At 28.7% G+C, this 17,931-nt stretch overlaps 1 pseudogene across 1 annotated transcript; it reads right to left on the reverse strand.

The window, feature by feature from the left end:
- Nucleotides 1-2,115: 2,115 nt before the first annotated feature.
- LOC143201092 (polyubiquitin-C-like) lies at nucleotides 2,116-17,760 on the reverse strand (annotated as a pseudogene). Its single transcript, XR_013006877.1, has 4 exons — nucleotides 17,631-17,760; nucleotides 15,699-16,403; nucleotides 8,615-9,547; nucleotides 2,116-2,870 (listed from the first exon to the last, which is right to left on the reverse strand). The product of XR_013006877.1 is annotated as a polyubiquitin-C-like (transcript).
- Between the last annotated feature and the right edge of the window lie 171 nt (nucleotides 17,761-17,931).

The following is a 17,931-nucleotide window of genomic DNA, read 5'->3' on the forward strand; positions in this document are numbered from 1 at the left end:
ATATGTTCGACCCATCGGACAGCATTTTGTCTCTTTTTAATTAGGTTAAAATGATGATAATGACTATTTTTGACACCTGTGACTGAACACTGTAACTGTCCTCAGAAACAATAAAATCATGATATTCTTTACTAGTACTGCTGTTCCTGTTACTCTTATGCGTTATTTCATGTTTTTTTTTAATATACCTTTAGGGCATGAATTAAAAGTTTGGAATTATTTGCCTGTCACGTATTGTGATGCCTCTGACAACCAAAGCATTTTGTAAAGTAAAATCCTATCAAATATTCTTTTTAATCTCTCTTTGCTTTGCAAACATAAATATAACAGTAAAATTCCTTAAATTAGAAACCTGCAGACAATCTAACCTGATTAGGACAGACGTTAAAGTAAGCAGAAGTTTGCTATAGTAACACTTGTTGCCCTGAATCTAATCTAAAACTGCAGCAATTATGTTCTAGTTTCTAGTAAGTTTCTAGGAAAGTAGGATCTATTGCCCTTTTCTAACATCCGATTCCTTAATATTTATGGAAAGAGAAAATTGCCTAAATGTGGCTTTCTTACATGAAGACGTGAGCTAGTAAATAAAATTCTCATGATATTCAAATGCAGCCACATTAACGTTCGAGAAGAACCAGTGTTTATGTTTATCCAAGTTAATTTCTATGTATTAAATAAATCGTAAATATAACTTTTATGTGAGTTAAAAGATTATACTCGTATACTGCCGTAGACTAATATAAAGGTACATATTTAGACATGTAAATATTCAAACAACCAAGAATCCATTGACATTTAACAAGCACACCAGCGTCAGGTACTTGAAATATGTATAACAAATTATATTTTCAAGATGTAATTAAAATACAAAACATGTATTTGTATTTTAATTACAATTTCTAAATACAAGTAATTCAAATACTACCCAACCCTGGCGTTTTATTGCTTATTACCCCAATTAAGACTTTACAGCTTTATAAGTAGGTATATAAATTGATAAGAAAACCAAACATCAAAAATACCTGACTAGCTATACAATATGCTATTGACAATACCGCAGTTTCTCTAAAACGAAATAAATACATAAAATACTACTAATACGAATAAATATATAAAATATCCCAATATAATACAGTCGCAACAAAAGCCATTAATATGATTTGCTGTTGGTTGATTGGCCGTATCGGATTACTAAAAAATCAACACATCAATACTAGAAAGGTTACACGTTGAATTAAATAGTTTTTTCTCTCTTGCGCAATTTAATGGTTATAAAAGTGACTTTTAAATAAGCTAAGAAAGTATGTTCATAAACAGTCTTAAATTGATCTTAACTACATTCTCAGAAAGTTCTAATTAGGGAAGAAAACAATAAAATTTAACAATGAACAAATAACCTTATAGGAAAACAACCAGTATTACTAAAATACAAAATATGTACTTAAATTGATCCAATAAATGGATCCTAGAAGTTCCTCAAAAGTGAATAATTTCATTTAATAGTATAGGACAGGAATACAGATATAAAATTCTTAATGGTTCAAAAATGTTAAAGATATTTCTTAAACTTTATAAAAAACCTTTTGAAATTTCTAATAAACCTTTTAAATTGGTACTAAATTTTATATGTTAGTGCATTTTAGTACTTATTATTAAAATTGTATTAATAGTCAGTTTTTCTTTGTTAAGAAAATGTCGATATTTCTCTGGGCTGGTATACAAATATTTTTATATTTTCTTAAATGTATGGCTATATCTCCTGTAAAATATCGCAATTTTTTCTCCGATATATCGATATAGAATATCGAATATATATATCGAATAGAGCTAAAAACAACTAATAACTTAATATCTTTTAATTCTATTTCCTGTTTTTCATCTTGAATATAAATCAGCAATAAGTATTTTTACATCTGCATTGGTTATTAATTATCAACTATTATATACTACCAATAGGGTTCTTACATCCAAACTCCCAAAAACTGCTATCCAAACACTCAAAATATCTTCACTTCGAGTTATTAAGGGTTGCTTATTATAAAATACTAATTTAAAAATATTCAGTTTTAAATACTTGGTCTTCAAATAAGTTAAGAGTAAGAAAAAAAAAACATGTATTACTGCAGATATTTATTTCACATTAATTTAAAAATATATCAAAATACAAATAAAAATGCTTTTAATTGCCACCTCTGAGTCTTAGCACTAAATGCAATGTGGACTCCTTTTGAATATTGTAATCAGATAGGGTACGACCATCTTCCAATTGTTTACCAGCAAAGATCAATCGCTGTTGATCTGGAGGAATACCTTCTTTATCTCGAATTTTAGCTTTTACATTTTCAATCGTGTCTGATGGTTCAACTTCAAGGGTGATCGTTTTACCAGTTAAAGTTTTGACAAAAATCTGCATGCCTCCTCTCAATCTCAATACCAGGTGAAGTGTAGATTCCTTCTGGATATTGTAATCAGAAAGAGTACGTCCATCTTCTAGTTGTTTACCAGCAAAGATCAATCGCTGTTGGTCTGGGGCAATGCCTTCTTTATCTTGAATCTTGGCTTTCGCATTTTCAATAGTGTCAGAGGCTTCAACCTCCAGAGTAATGGTTTTGCCAGTTAAAGTCTTGACAATAATTTGCATGCCTCCCCTCAATCTCAACACTAAGTGAAGAGTTGATTCCTTTTGGATGTTGTAATCAGACAATGTACGTCCATCTTCTAGTTGTTTACCAGCAAAGATCAATCGCTGCTGGTCTGGTGGAATGCCTTCTTTATCTTGAATCTTGGCTTTAACATTTTCGATTGTGTCAGATGCCTCAGCCTCCAGGGTGATGGTTTTGCCAGTCAAAGTCTTCACGAAAATCTGCATGCTGCAATAAAAAAATATACTAATGAAAAATATAAATTGAACATAAGAAAGTAAACAACATGTAGTATAGGATTGGTTTGCTATCCACATACACTTTAGAATAATCTACATTAGGTCTAGTTATGTGTCTATTGTGTATTATGTGTCTACATTATGTCTAGCATTTGCCAGTTGTATGGTTTGCTTTTACTTGCTTGTCAATTTCTTATACATGGTTGTAAAATTAATATAAATGTAATCAAATTTTATAAATTTCAGAAACAAATAAATTTAAAAGTGAATAAAAATTATATTAAACTCTACATGTAAGAATATCAAGAAAATTATCAGAATAGCCAGCTAATTTTCGAAGATCACAGGTATGTTAAATTTGTACATATCAATATTATTTTTATAGTTCGTAGTGCTTGTACAAGAAAAAAATCCATACATGCAAGGAACAACAGATTGGTGGTGTAAAAAGGTGTAAAACAAAAGCAAAGCAAATACTATATGAATATACATAACTGAATATATATCGATGCTATTACTATGATATTGCAATATACCATATTTGACGTCTACTTTGTTTTGTTTTTTTCGTTTTCATTAATGTTCTCAATGTTTCAGTTAAAACAATCTAATTATATTATTTTAAGGTATTTAGTGGTAGTAAAAAGAAAGGCATATTAGTAAATCTGAGGAACATATACAAACTCGATTTTATTATGAGTGCTTTTTCAACTTTTAATTCGACTAGGTATTTTAAAATATTGATACATTTAATCGCATTGCAATGAATTATGTATTAAAGAGAATTAATATCGTTAAATTTATAACTTCCTATTAAAAAGTTAATACATAACCAAACTAAATTATAATACTGCGAAATAAGTATACTGATATATGATATATCAGTAATCTGGTAAAAATAACATTGCCAACACTAATGAACATAACAATTCACGAACTATTCTATAACAAAGACCTAATACGTATTGAGACATTTAAAACAAACATTGAAAACATTTTCAGTAATACGTAATACATAAAACACATTAACAAATAATAAATTGAAACATAATGATGCTAACCTTAGATTTCCTGAATAATCTTTATCTAAATAACGTTAAAGGAACACACAAATATTATAATTTTTGTTGGAAAGAAATTTAAAAATTGCTAAGAAACCCTTAAACAAAGCAAAATCTGCATTGTCATGAATACAAAGAAAATTGTTTCAAAGTTATACTTACTTATAGCTTTCTTATAAACACGGATAACTATAATTTCCTATCACAACTACGTTTACACAATAGAGCACGATATACAACAAAGCCCACTTTTCGCTTATTGCTTTAAACTGTTCAGCAACTTCTAGATTCAGACCTTATAAGGCCTTTTTTGAGGTTTAAACGTCAATACCCCCTCCAACTAAAATACATTTCCAAATATTAATTGTAGGGATGTGCAGAATTAACGAGAGAAGGGTATATCGATATTTCTAGCCTATATATCGATATTTTTGTAAGTCGATAATTTCGATATTTCAAAAATGTTAAAGATATTTCTTAAACTTTATAAAAACCATTTTGAAACTTCTAATAAACCTTTTAAATTGGTACTAAATTTTATATGTTAATGCATTTTAGTACTTATTATTAAAATCTTATTAATAGTCAGTTTTTCTTTGTTAAGAAATACAGTATACAAATATTTTTATTTTTTCTTAAAAGTCTGGCTATATCTCCTGTAAAATATCGCAATCTTTTTCTCCGATATATCGATATTTTTTTAATAATATTGAAATATTTCAAATATCGTTAGAACGTTCTATCGATATTTTCCATGGCGGCTGACAGCCAAGTTTCTTGTTATTGGATCGCTAGATAATACATTCTATGAGCATAAAATTATCGATATTTGAAAGTACATATACAAAATATATTAATTATTGGAAATCATGAACAACAATTAATTTTTATTTTCCAATACAATTCTTTTAGTCAATATCGATGTTTATTCACTTTAACCCTACTTTTTCTGAGAACATTCTTTTGTGTAAAAAGGGTGGGAGGTAAAGAATTGTCAAAAAAGTTCGATACTCTATATTATAACTGTCAATATATATTTGAAAAAGTATTGGAAAATATCGAAATTTTTTATTTGGATATTACTCATATGTCAAAACTCTTTATTTATTTTATTATTATTTATTAGAAAATATTTTTTTAATGATTTTAATATAAAATTAGCATTGTTACTGTATATCTATTTCTTTTGATACTTTATAGTGGGCTACATGACGATAATAAAGAATAACAAAAATATCGATTCAAAATAGTATACAATAAACAGATTATTAAAAATAAATTTATTTTAAAATGCATGTATCATTTTTCCTAACCTGGTGAAGTATAGCCCATGGAACTATTATTTCAATCACAAGACACCAGATATTTTATATTGGCCTTTTATAATTTATAATAAGTATATTATTTGGTTACTGAAAAGAAAACAATTATTGGGGACTCATATACACAGTAAACAAAACAATTGAGGCTTAACCCTAAAATATTAACAACAGTGTTATTTACCTCAATATTAAGTTAAATACACTTTAGACATTATTAAAGTTACTTAAAATACTAAACAGCTACATTAGAATGATATTATTATTATGAAAATACTATACTTATTTGGATTTTTTCGAGATGTATAAATACATTAGGGGCCCAGACACCATTGATGCACGATATAGTATCTAATTAGAACATAGGACTTAAAAATAATGTATAAATAAACCTATACCCATAAAAACCGTCCAGTAGTTTTAATTCAGAACTGTTAAATATCTTGTTGACAACTTGTTTACATTGTTGTTACGTGAGTATAAAAGAAGTGTGCATTTGCGAGAGACGATTTTAGATGCACCTAGTTTAATTCTTTCTGTTTTACCCTAAGACGCGTGAAAGCGACTTTTCATCAACAACATCAGATCAGTGTTGCTAGTCATCGAGCCGTACCTCTCATCCTACAACATTTTTGTATGGTTTTTTGTAACGAACATTTTTGTACAACTTGAATGATGTAAATAGTCACAATCAAGTTTTACATATAGACCGATTTTCTTACATGTTCTGGCACATCAGACTTCTTTCTGTCTCTTTTTAACTAGAGTAATGCTAATTAGTAAAATCAGAAAGAAAAATGCCTTGAGTTTAAAAAGGATTTTGCGTTTTTATAAACTGAATATATCAATATGTTCGATGGTCTTAATGACGTGCATTGGCTGTTTGATTGGAAGAACTAAAAGTGTAATGTGGTGAAAGCATAATGGCATGGTGAAGCATTAATAGGTGTTGAAACACGAGAGAGTAACATGTTACAATGATACAATGCAAGTGTTCAATAAATTCTTTATATAGTATATACAATAAAACAGCCCAGTGCGACATCAAAAATAATTACGTCACAACGTTGCCGTATCAAATTAGACTTATAACATCTAATTATCACTAACATTTTGGAGAATCTTGTAGACATTTGGCATCAGGGTCGAGCAGTGCCAACACAAATCTAATTTTATAGATTGATTCGGTTATATGTTCGACCCATCAGACAGCATTTTGTCTCTTTTTAATTAGGTTAAAATGATGATAATGACTATTTTTGACACCTGTGACTGAACACTGTAACTGTCCTCAGAAACAATAAAATCATGATATTCTTTACTAGTACTGCTGTTCCTGTTACTCTTATGCGTTATTTCATGTTTTTTTTTAATATACCTTTAGGGCATGAATTAAAAGTTTGGAATTATTTGCCTCTCACGTATTGTGATGCCTCTGACAACCAAAGCATTTTGTAAAGTAAAATCCTATCAAATATTCTTTTTAATCTCTCTTTTAGTTGCAAACATAAATATAACAGTAAAATTCCTTAAATTAGAAACCTGCAGACAATCTAACCTGATTAGGACAGACGTTAAAGTAAGCAGAAGTTTGCTATAGTAACACTTGTTGCCCTGAATCTAATCTAAAACTGCAGCAATTATGTTCTAGTTTCTAGTAAGTTTCTAGGAAAGTAGGATCTATTGCCCTTTTCTAACATCCGATTCCTTAATATTTATGGAAAGAGAAAAATGCCTAAATGTGGCTTTCTTACATGAAGACGTGAGCTAGTAAATAAAATTCTCATGATATTCAAATGCAGCCACATTAACGTTCGAGAAGAACCAGTGTTTATGTTTATCCAAGTTAATTTCTATGTATTAAATAAATCGTAAATATAACTTTTATGTGAGTTAAAAGATTATACTCGTATACTGCCGTAGACTAATATAAAGGTACATATTTAGACATGTAAATATTCAAACAACCAAGAAACCATTGACATTTAACAAGCACACCAGCGTCAGGTACTTGAAATATGTATAACAAATTATATTTTCAAGATGTAATTAAAATACAAAACATGTATTTGTATTTTAATTACAATTTCTAAATACAAGTAATTCAAATACTACCCAACCCTGGCGTTTTATTGCTTATTACCCCAATTAAGAATTTCCAGCTTTATAAGTAGGTATATAAATTGATAAGAAAACCAAACATCAAAAATACCTGACTAGCTATACAATATGCTATTGACAATACCGCAGTTTCTCTAAAACGAAATAAATACATAAAATACTACTAATACGAATAAAAATATAAAATATCCCAATATAATACAGTCGCAACAAAAGCCATTAATATGATTTGCTGTTGGTTGATTGGCCGTATCGGATTACTAAAAAATCAACACATCAATACTAGAAAGGTTACACGTTGAATTAAATAGTTTTTTCTCTCTTGCGCAATTTAATGATTATAAAAGTGACTTTTAAATAAGCTAAGAAAGTATGTTCATAAACAGTCTTAAATTGATCTTAACTACATTCTCAGAAAGTTCTAATTAGGGAAGAAAACAATAAAATTTAACAATGAACAAATAACCTTATAGGAAAACAACCAGTATTACTAAAATACAAAATATGTACTTAAATTGATCCAATAAATGGATCCTAGAAGTTCCTCAAAAGTGAATAATTTCATTTAATAGTATAGGACAGGAATACAGATATAAAATTCTTAATGGTTCAAAAATGTTAAAGATATTTCTTAAACTTTATAAAAAACCTTTTGAAATTTCTAATAAACCTTTTAAATTGGTACTAAATTTTATATGTTAGTGCATTTTAGTACTTATTATTAAAATTGTATTAATAGTCAGTTTTTCTTTGTTAAGAAAATGTCGATATTTCTCTGGGGGGGTATACAAATATTTTTATATTTTCTTAAATGTATGGCTATATCTCCTGTAAGATATCGCAATTTTTTCTCCGATATATCGATACAGAATATTGAATATATATATCGAATAGAGCTAAAAACAACTAATAACTTAATATCTTTTAATTCTATTTCCTGTTTTTCATCTTGAATATAAATCAGCTATAAGTATTTTTACATCTGCATTGGTTATTAATTATCAACTATTATATACTACCAATAGGGTTCTTACATCCAAACTCCCAAAAACTGCTATCCAAACACTCAAAATATCTTCACTTCGAGTTATTAAGGGTTGCTTATTATAAAATACTAATTTAAAAATATTCAGTTTTAAATACATGGTCTTCAAATAAGTTAAGAGTAAGAAAAAAAAAATGTATTACTGCAGATATTTATTTCACATTAATTTAAAAATATATCAAAATACAAATAAAAATGCTTTTAATTGCCACCTCTGAGTCTTAGCACTAAATGCAATGTGGACTCCTTTTGAATATTGTAATCAGATAGGGTACGACCATCTTCCAATTGTTTACCAGCAAAGATCAATCGCTGTTGATCTGGAGGAATACCTTCTTTATCTCGAATTTTAGCTTTTACATTTTCAATCGTGTCTGATGGTTCAACTTCAAGGGTGATCGTTTTACCAGTTAAAGTTTTGACAAAAATCTGCATGCCTCCTCTCAATCTCAATACCAGGTGAAGTGTAGATTCCTTCTGGATATTGTAATCAGAAAGAGTACGTCCATCTTCTAGTTGTTTACCAGCAAAGATCAATCGCTGTTGGTCTGGGGCAATGCCTTCTTTATCTTGAATCTTGGCTTTCGCATTTTCAATAGTGTCAGAGGCTTCAACCTCCAGAGTAATGGTTTTGCCAGTTAAAGTCTTGACAATAATTTGCATGCCTCCCCTCAATCTCAACACTAAGTGAAGAGTTGATTCCTTCTGGATGTTGTAATCAGACAATGTACGTCCATCTTCTAGTTGTTTACCAGCAAAGATCAATCGCTGTTGGTCTGGGGCAATGCCTTCTTTATCTTGAATCTTGGCTTTCGCATTTTCAATAGTGTCAGAGGCTTCAACCTCCAGAGTAATGGTTTTGCCAGTTAAAGTCTTGACAATAATTTGCATGCCTCCCCTCAATCTCAACACTAAGTGAAGAGTTGATTCCTTTTGGATGTTGTAATCAGACACTGTACGTCCATCTTCTAGTTGTTTACCAGCAAAGATCAATCGCTGCTGGTCTGGTGGAATGCCTTCTTTATCTTGAATCTTGGCTTTAACATTTTCGATTGTGTCAGATGCCTCAGCCTCCAGGGTGATGGTTTTGCCAGTCAAAGTCTTCACGAAAATCTGCATGCTGCAATAAAAAAATATACTAATGAAAAATATAAATTGAACATAAGAAAGTAAACAACATGTAGTATAGGATTGGTTTGCTATCCACATACACTTTAGAATAATCTACATTAGGTCTAGTTATGTGTCTATTGTGTATTATGTGTCTACATTATGTCTAGCATTTGCCAGTTGTATGGTTTGCTTTTACTTGCTTGTCAATTTCTTATACATGGTTGTAAAATTAATATAAATGTAATCAAATTTTATAAATTTCAGAAACAAATAAACTTAAAAGTGAATAAAAATTATATTAAACTCTACATGTAAGAATATCAAGAAAATTATCAGAATAGCCAGCTAATTTTCGAAGATCACAGGTATGTTAAATTTGTACATATCAATATTATTTTTATAGTTCCTAGTGCTTGTACAAGAAAAAAATCCATACATGCAAGGAACAACAGATTGGTGGTGTAAAAAGGTGTAAAACAAAAGCAAAGCAAATACTATATGAATATACATAACTGAATATATATCGATGCTATTACTATGATATTGCAGTATACCATATTTGACGTCTACTTTGTTTTGTTTTTTTCGTTTTCATTAATGTTCTCAATGTTTCAGTTAAAACAATCTAATTATATTATTTTAAGGTATTTAGTGGTAGTAAAAAGAAAGGCATATTAGTAAATCTGAGGAACATATACAAACTCGATTTTATTATGAGTGCTTTTTCAACTTTTAATTCGAGTAGGTATATTAAAATATTGATACATTTAATCGCATTGCAATGAATTATGTATGAAAGAGAATTAATATCGTTAAATTTATAACTTCCTATTAAAAAGTTAATACATAACCAAACTAAATTATAATACTGCGAAATAAGTACACTGATATATGATATATCAGTAATCTGGTAAAAATAACATTGCCAACACTAATGAACATAACAATTCACGAACTATTCTATAACAAAGACCTAATACGTATTGAAACATTTAAAACAAACATTGAAAACATTTTCAGTAATACGTAATACATAAAACACATTAACAAATAATAAATTGAAACATAATGATGCTAACCTTAGATTTCCTGAATAATCTTTATCTAAATAACGTTAAAGGAACACACAAATATTATAATTTTTGTTGGAAAGAAATTTAAAAATTGCTAAGAAACCCTTAAACAAAGCAAAATCTGCATTGTCATGAATACAAAGAAAATTGTTTCAAAGTTATACTTACTTATAGCTTTCTTATAAACACGGATAACTATAACTTCCTATCACAACTACGTTTACACAATAGAGCACGATATACAACAAAGCCCACTTTTCGCTTATTGCTTTAAACTGTTCAGCAACTTCTAGATTCAGACCTTATAACGCCTTTTTTGAGGTTTAAACGTCAATACCCCCTCCAACTAAAATACATTTCCAAATATTAATTGTAGGGATGTGCAGAATTAACGAGAGAAGGGTATATCGATATTTCTAGCCTATATATCGATATTTTTGTAAGTCGATAATTTCGATATTTCAAAAATGTTAAAGATATTTCTTAAACTTTATAAAAACCATTTTGAAACTTCTAATAAACCTTTTAAATTGGTACTAAATTTTATATGTTAATGCATTTTAGTACTTATTATTAAAATCTTATTAATAGTCAGTTTTTCTTTGTTAAGAAATACAGTATACAAATATTTTTATTTTTTCTTAAAAGTCTGGCTATATCTCCTGTAAAATATCGCAATCTTTTTCTCCGATATATCGATATTTTTTTAATAATATTGAAATATTTCAAATATCGTTAGAACGTTCTATCGATATTTTCCATGGCGGCTGACAGCCAAGTTTCTTGTTATTGGATCGCTAGATAATACATTCTATGAGCATAAAATTATCGATATTTGAAAGTACATATACAAAATATATTAATTATTGGAAATCATGAACAACAATTAATTTTTATTTTCCAATACAATTCTTTTAGTCAATATCGATGTTTATTCACTTTAACCCTACTTTTTCTGAGAACATTCTTTTGTGTAAAAAGGGTGGGAGGTAAAGAATTGTCAAAAAAGTTCGATACTCTATATTATAACTGTCAATATATATTTGAAAAAGTATTGGAAAATATCGAAATTTTTTATTTGGATATTACTCATATGTCAAAACTCTTTATTTATTTTATTATTATTTATTAGAAAATATTTTTTTAATGATTTTAATATAAAATTAGCATTGTTACTGTATATCTATTTCTTTTGATACTTTATAGTGGGCTACATGACGATAATAAAGAATAACAAAAATATCGATTCAAAATAGTATACAATAAACAGATTATTAAAAATAAATTTATTTTAAAATGCATGTATCATTTTTCCTAACCTGGTGAAGTATAGCCCATGGAACTATTATTTCATTCACAAGACACCAGATATTTTATATTGGCCTTTTATAATTTATAATAAGTATATTATTTGGTTACTGAAAAAAAAACAATTATTGGGGACTCATATACACAGTAAACAAAACAATTGAGGCTTAACCCTAAAATATTAACAACAGTGTTATTTACCTCAATATTAAGTTAAATACACTTTAGACATTATTAAAATTACTTAAAATACTAAACAGCTACATTAGAATGATATTATTATTATGAAAATACTATACTTATTTGGATTTTTTCGAGATGTATAAATACATTAGGGGCCCAGACACCATTGATGCACGATAGAGTATCTAATTAGAACATAGGACTTAAAAATAATGTATAAATAAACCTATACCCATAAAAACCGTCCAGTAGTTTTAATTCAGAACTGTTAAATATCTTGTTGACAACTTGTTTACATTGTTGTTACGTGAGTATAAAAGAAGTGTGCATTTGCGAGAGACGATTTTAAATGCACCTAGTTTAATTCTTTCTGTTTTACGGTAAGACGCGTGAAAGCGACTTTTCATCAACAACATCAGATCAGTGTTGCTAGCCATCGAGCCGTACCTCTCATCCTACTACATTTTTGTATGGTTTTTTGTAACAAACATTTTTGTACAACTTGAATGATGTAAATATACAATTCGTAACTGTTTAAAATAAAATATTGATCCTCGTGAGTTGATTTCAATGACTATGATATTTAAAACTTGTATACAATTATGAATAAAATTCATATCTTATTATTTAGATGTGTTTGATTGTTAGTAGTAGACTTGATCCTGAAAATATGCACTAGAAAATCATTCCTAACAAAATTTATAATACAACGTTGCCGCACCAAATTTAAGTTTTAGCTTCTATTGACTCTATCAACAAAATTTAAATAAAATAACGAAATAAAAATAACGTTACAAAATATAATTTATTTTTACTTTATAGTACATCTAATGCATATTTATTGAATAGTCACAATAGCTCGTAGATTAGAGTTGTTCTATTATGTGCCCATTGACATATGACAACGGTGTCGACCAGTATCAACACAAATCGGGTTTTATATATAGACCGATTTTCTTACATGTTCTGGGACATCAGACTTCTTTCTGTATCTTTTTAACTAGAGTAATGCTAATTAGTAAAATCAGAAAAAAAAATGCCTTGAGTTTAAAAAGGATTTTGCGTTTTTATAAACTGAATATATCAATATGTTCGATGGTCTTAATGACGTGCATTGGCTGTTTGATTGGAAGAACTAAAAGTGTAATGTGGCGAAAGCATAATGGCATGGTGAAGCATTAATAGGTGTTGAAACACGAGAGAGTAACATGTTACAATGATACAATGCAAGTGTTCAATAAATTCTTTATATAGCATATACAATAAAACAGCCCAGTGCGCCATCAAAAATTATTACGTCACAACGTTGCCGTATCAAATTGGACTTATAACATCTAATTATCACCAACATTTTGGAGAATCTTGTAGACATTTGGCATCAGGGTCGAGCAGTGCCAACACAAATCTAATTTTATAGATTGATTCGGTTATATGTTCGACCCATCGGACAGCATTTTGTCTCTTTTTAATTAGGTTAAAATGATGATAATGACTATTTTTGACACCTGTGACTGAACACTGTAACTGTCCTCAGAAACAATAAAATCATGATATTCTTTACTAGTACTGCTGTTCCTGTTACTCTTATGCGTTATTTCATGTTTTTTTTTAATATACCTTTAGGGCATGAATTAAAAGTTTGGAATTATTTGCCTGTCACGTATTGTGATGCCTCTGACAACCAAAGCATTTTGTAAAGTAAAATCCTATCAAATATTCTTTTTAATCTCTCTTTGCTTTGCAAACATAAATATAACAGTAAAATTCCTTAAATTAGAAACCTGCAGACAATCTAACCTGATTAGGACAGACGTTAAAGTAAGCAGAAGTTTGCTATAGTAACACTTGTTGCCCTGAATCTAATCTAAAACTGCAGCAATTATGTTCTAGTTTCTAGTAAGTTTCTAGGAAAGTAGGATCTATTGCCCTTTTCTAACATCCGATTCCTTAATATTTATGGAAAGAGAAAATTGCCTAAATGTGGCTTTCTTACATGAAGACGTGAGCTAGTAAATAAAATTCTCATGATATTCAAATGCAGCCACATTAACGTTCGAGAAGAACCAGTGTTTATGTTTATCCAAGTTAATTTCTATGTATTAAATAAATCGTAAATATAACTTTTATGTGAGTTAAAAGATTATACTCGTATACTGCCGTAGACTAATATAAAGGTACATATTTAGACATGTAAATATTCAAACAACCAAGAATCCATTGACATTTAACAAGCACACCAGCGTCAGGTACTTGAAATATGTATAACAAATTATATTTTCAAGATGTAATTAAAATACAAAACATGTATTTGTATTTTAATTACAATTTCTAAATACAAGTAATTCAAATACTACCCAACCCTGGCGTTTTATTGCTTATTACCCCAATTAAGACTTTACAGCTTTATAAGTAGGTATATAAATTGATAAGAAAACCAAACATCAAAAATACCTGACTAGCTATACAATATGCTATTGACAATACCGCAGTTTCTCTAAAACGAAATAAATACATAAAATACTACTAATACGAATAAATATATAAAATATCCCAATATAATACAGTCGCAACAAAAGCCATTAATATGATTTGCTGTTGGTTGATTGGCCGTATCGGATTACTAAAAAATCAACACATCAATACTAGAAAGGTTACACGTTGAATTAAATAGTTTTTTCTCTCTTGCGCAATTTAATGGTTATAAAAGTGACTTTTAAATAAGCTAAGAAAGTATGTTCATAAACAGTCTTAAATTGATCTTAACTACATTCTCAGAAAGTTCTAATTAGGGAAGAAAACAATAAAATTTAACAATGAACAAATAACCTTATAGGAAAACAACCAGTATTACTAAAATACAAAATATGTACTTAAATTGATCCAATAAATGGATCCTAGAAGTTCCTCAAAAGTGAATAATTTCATTTAATAGTATAGGACAGGAATACAGATATAAAATTCTTAATGGTTCAAAAATGTTAAAGATATTTCTTAAACTTTATAAAAAACCTTTTGAAATTTCTAATAAACCTTTTAAATTGGTACTAAATTTTATATGTTAGTGCATTTTAGTACTTATTATTAAAATTGTATTAATAGTCAGTTTTTCTTTGTTAAGAAAATGTCGATATTTCTCTGGGCTGGTATACAAATATTTTTATATTTTCTTAAATGTATGGCTATATCTCCTGTAAAATATCGCAATTTTTTCTCCGATATATCGATATAGAATATCGAATATATATATCGAATAGAGCTAAAAACAACTAATAACTTAATATCTTTTAATTCTATTTCCTGTTTTTCATCTTGAATATAAATCAGCAATAAGTATTTTTACATCTGCATTGGTTATTAATTATCAACTATTATATACTACCAATAGGGTTCTTACATCCAAACTCCCAAAAACTGCTATCCAAACACTCAAAATATCTTCACTTCGAGTTATTAAGGGTTGCTTATTATAAAATACTAATTTAAAAATATTCAGTTTTAAATACTTGGTCTTCAAATAAGTTAAGAGTAAGAAAAAAAAAACATGTATTACTGCAGATATTTATTTCACATTAATTTAAAAATATATCAAAATACAAATAAAAATGCTTTTAATTGCCACCTCTGAGTCTTAGCACTAAATGCAATGTGGACTCCTTTTGAATATTGTAATCAGATAGGGTACGACCATCTTCCAATTGTTTACCAGCAAAGATCAATCGCTGTTGATCTGGAGGAATACCTTCTTTATCTCGAATTTTAGCTTTTACATTTTCAATCGTGTCTGATGGTTCAACTTCAAGGGTGATCGTTTTACCAGTTAAAGTTTTGACAAAAATCTGCATGCCTCCTCTCAATCTCAATACCAGGTGAAGTGTAGATTCCTTCTGGATATTGTAATCAGAAAGAGTACGTCCATCTTCTAGTTGTTTACCAGCAAAGATCAATCGCTGTTGGTCTGGGGCAATGCCTTCTTTATCTTGAATCTTGGCTTTCGCATTTTCAATAGTGTCAGAGGCTTCAACCTCCAGAGTAATGGTTTTGCCAGTTAAAGTCTTGACAATAATTTGCATGCCTCCCCTCAATCTCAACACTAAGTGAAGAGTTGATTCCTTTTGGATGTTGTAATCAGACAATGTACGTCCATCTTCTAGTTGTTTACCAGCAAAGATCAATCGCTGCTGGTCTGGTGGAATGCCTTCTTTATCTTGAATCTTGGCTTTAACATTTTCGATTGTGTCAGATGCCTCAGCCTCCAGGGTGATGGTTTTGCCAGTCAAAGTCTTCACGAAAATCTGCATGCTGCAATAAAAAAATATACTAATGAAAAATATAAATTGAACATAAGAAAGTAAACAACATGTAGTATAGGATTGGTTTGCTATCCACATACACTTTAGAATAATCTACATTAGGTCTAGTTATGTGTCTATTGTGTATTATGTGTCTACATTATGTCTAGCATTTGCCAGTTGTATGGTTTGCTTTTACTTGCTTGTCAATTTCTTATACATGGTTGTAAAATTAATATAAATGTAATCAAATTTTATAAATTTCAGAAACAAATAAATTTAAAAGTGAATAAAAATTATATTAAACTCTACATGTAAGAATATCAAGAAAATTATCAGAATAGCCAGCTAATTTTCGAAGATCACAGGTATGTTAAATTTGTACATATCAATATTATTTTTATAGTTCGTAGTGCTTGTACAAGAAAAAAATCCATACATGCAAGGAACAACAGATTGGTGGTGTAAAAAGGTGTAAAACAAAAGCAAAGCAAATACTATATGAATATACATAACTGAATATATATCGATGCTATTACTATGATATTGCAATATACCATATTTGACGTCTACTTTGTTTTGTTTTTTTCGTTTTCATTAATGTTCTCAATGTTTCAGTTAAAACAATCTAATTATATTATTTTAAGGTATTTAGTGGTAGTAAAAAGAAAGGCATATTAGTAAATCTGAGGAACATATACAAACTCGATTTTATTATGAGTGCTTTTTCAACTTTTAATTCGACTAGGTATATTAAAATATTGATACATTTAATCGCATTGCAATGAATTATGTATTAAAGAGAATTAATATCGTTAAATTTATAACTTCCTATTAAAAAGTTAATACATAACCAAACTAAATTATAATACTGCGAAATAAGTATACAGATATATGATATATCAGTAATCTGGTAAAAATAATATTGCCGACACTAATGAACATAACAATTCACGAACTATTCTATAACAAAGACCTAATAGGTATTGAAACATTTAAAACAAACATTGAAAACATTTTCGGTAATACGTAATACATAAAACGCATTAACAAATAATAAATTGAAACATAATGATGCTAACCTTAGATTTCCTGAATAATCTTTATCTAAATAACGTTAAAGGAACACACAAATATTATAATTTTTGTTGGAAAGAAATTTAAAAATTGCTAAGAAACCCTTAAACAAAGCAAAATCTGCATTGTCATGAATACAAAGTTTCAAAGTTATACTTACTTATAGCTTTCTTATAAACACGGATAACTATAACTTCCTATCACAACTACGTTTACACAATAGAGCACGATATACAACAAAGCCCACTTTTCGCTTATTGCTTTAAACTGTTCAGCAACTTCTAGATTCAGACCTTATAACGCCTTTTTTGAGGTTTAAACGTCAATACCCCCTCCAACTAAAATACATTTCCAAATATTAATTGTAGGGATGTGCAGAATTAACGAGAGAAGGGTATATCGATATTTCTAGCCTATATATCGATATTTTTGTAAGTCGATAATTTCGATATTTCAAAAAT

The sequence above is a fragment of the Rhynchophorus ferrugineus genome, unplaced genomic scaffold (assembly GCF_030347505.1).
Source record: "Rhynchophorus ferrugineus isolate W39M unplaced genomic scaffold, kcgeb_rfMv2 rfM8, whole genome shotgun sequence".
Taxonomy (NCBI): domain Eukaryota; kingdom Metazoa; phylum Arthropoda; class Insecta; order Coleoptera; family Curculionidae; genus Rhynchophorus; species Rhynchophorus ferrugineus.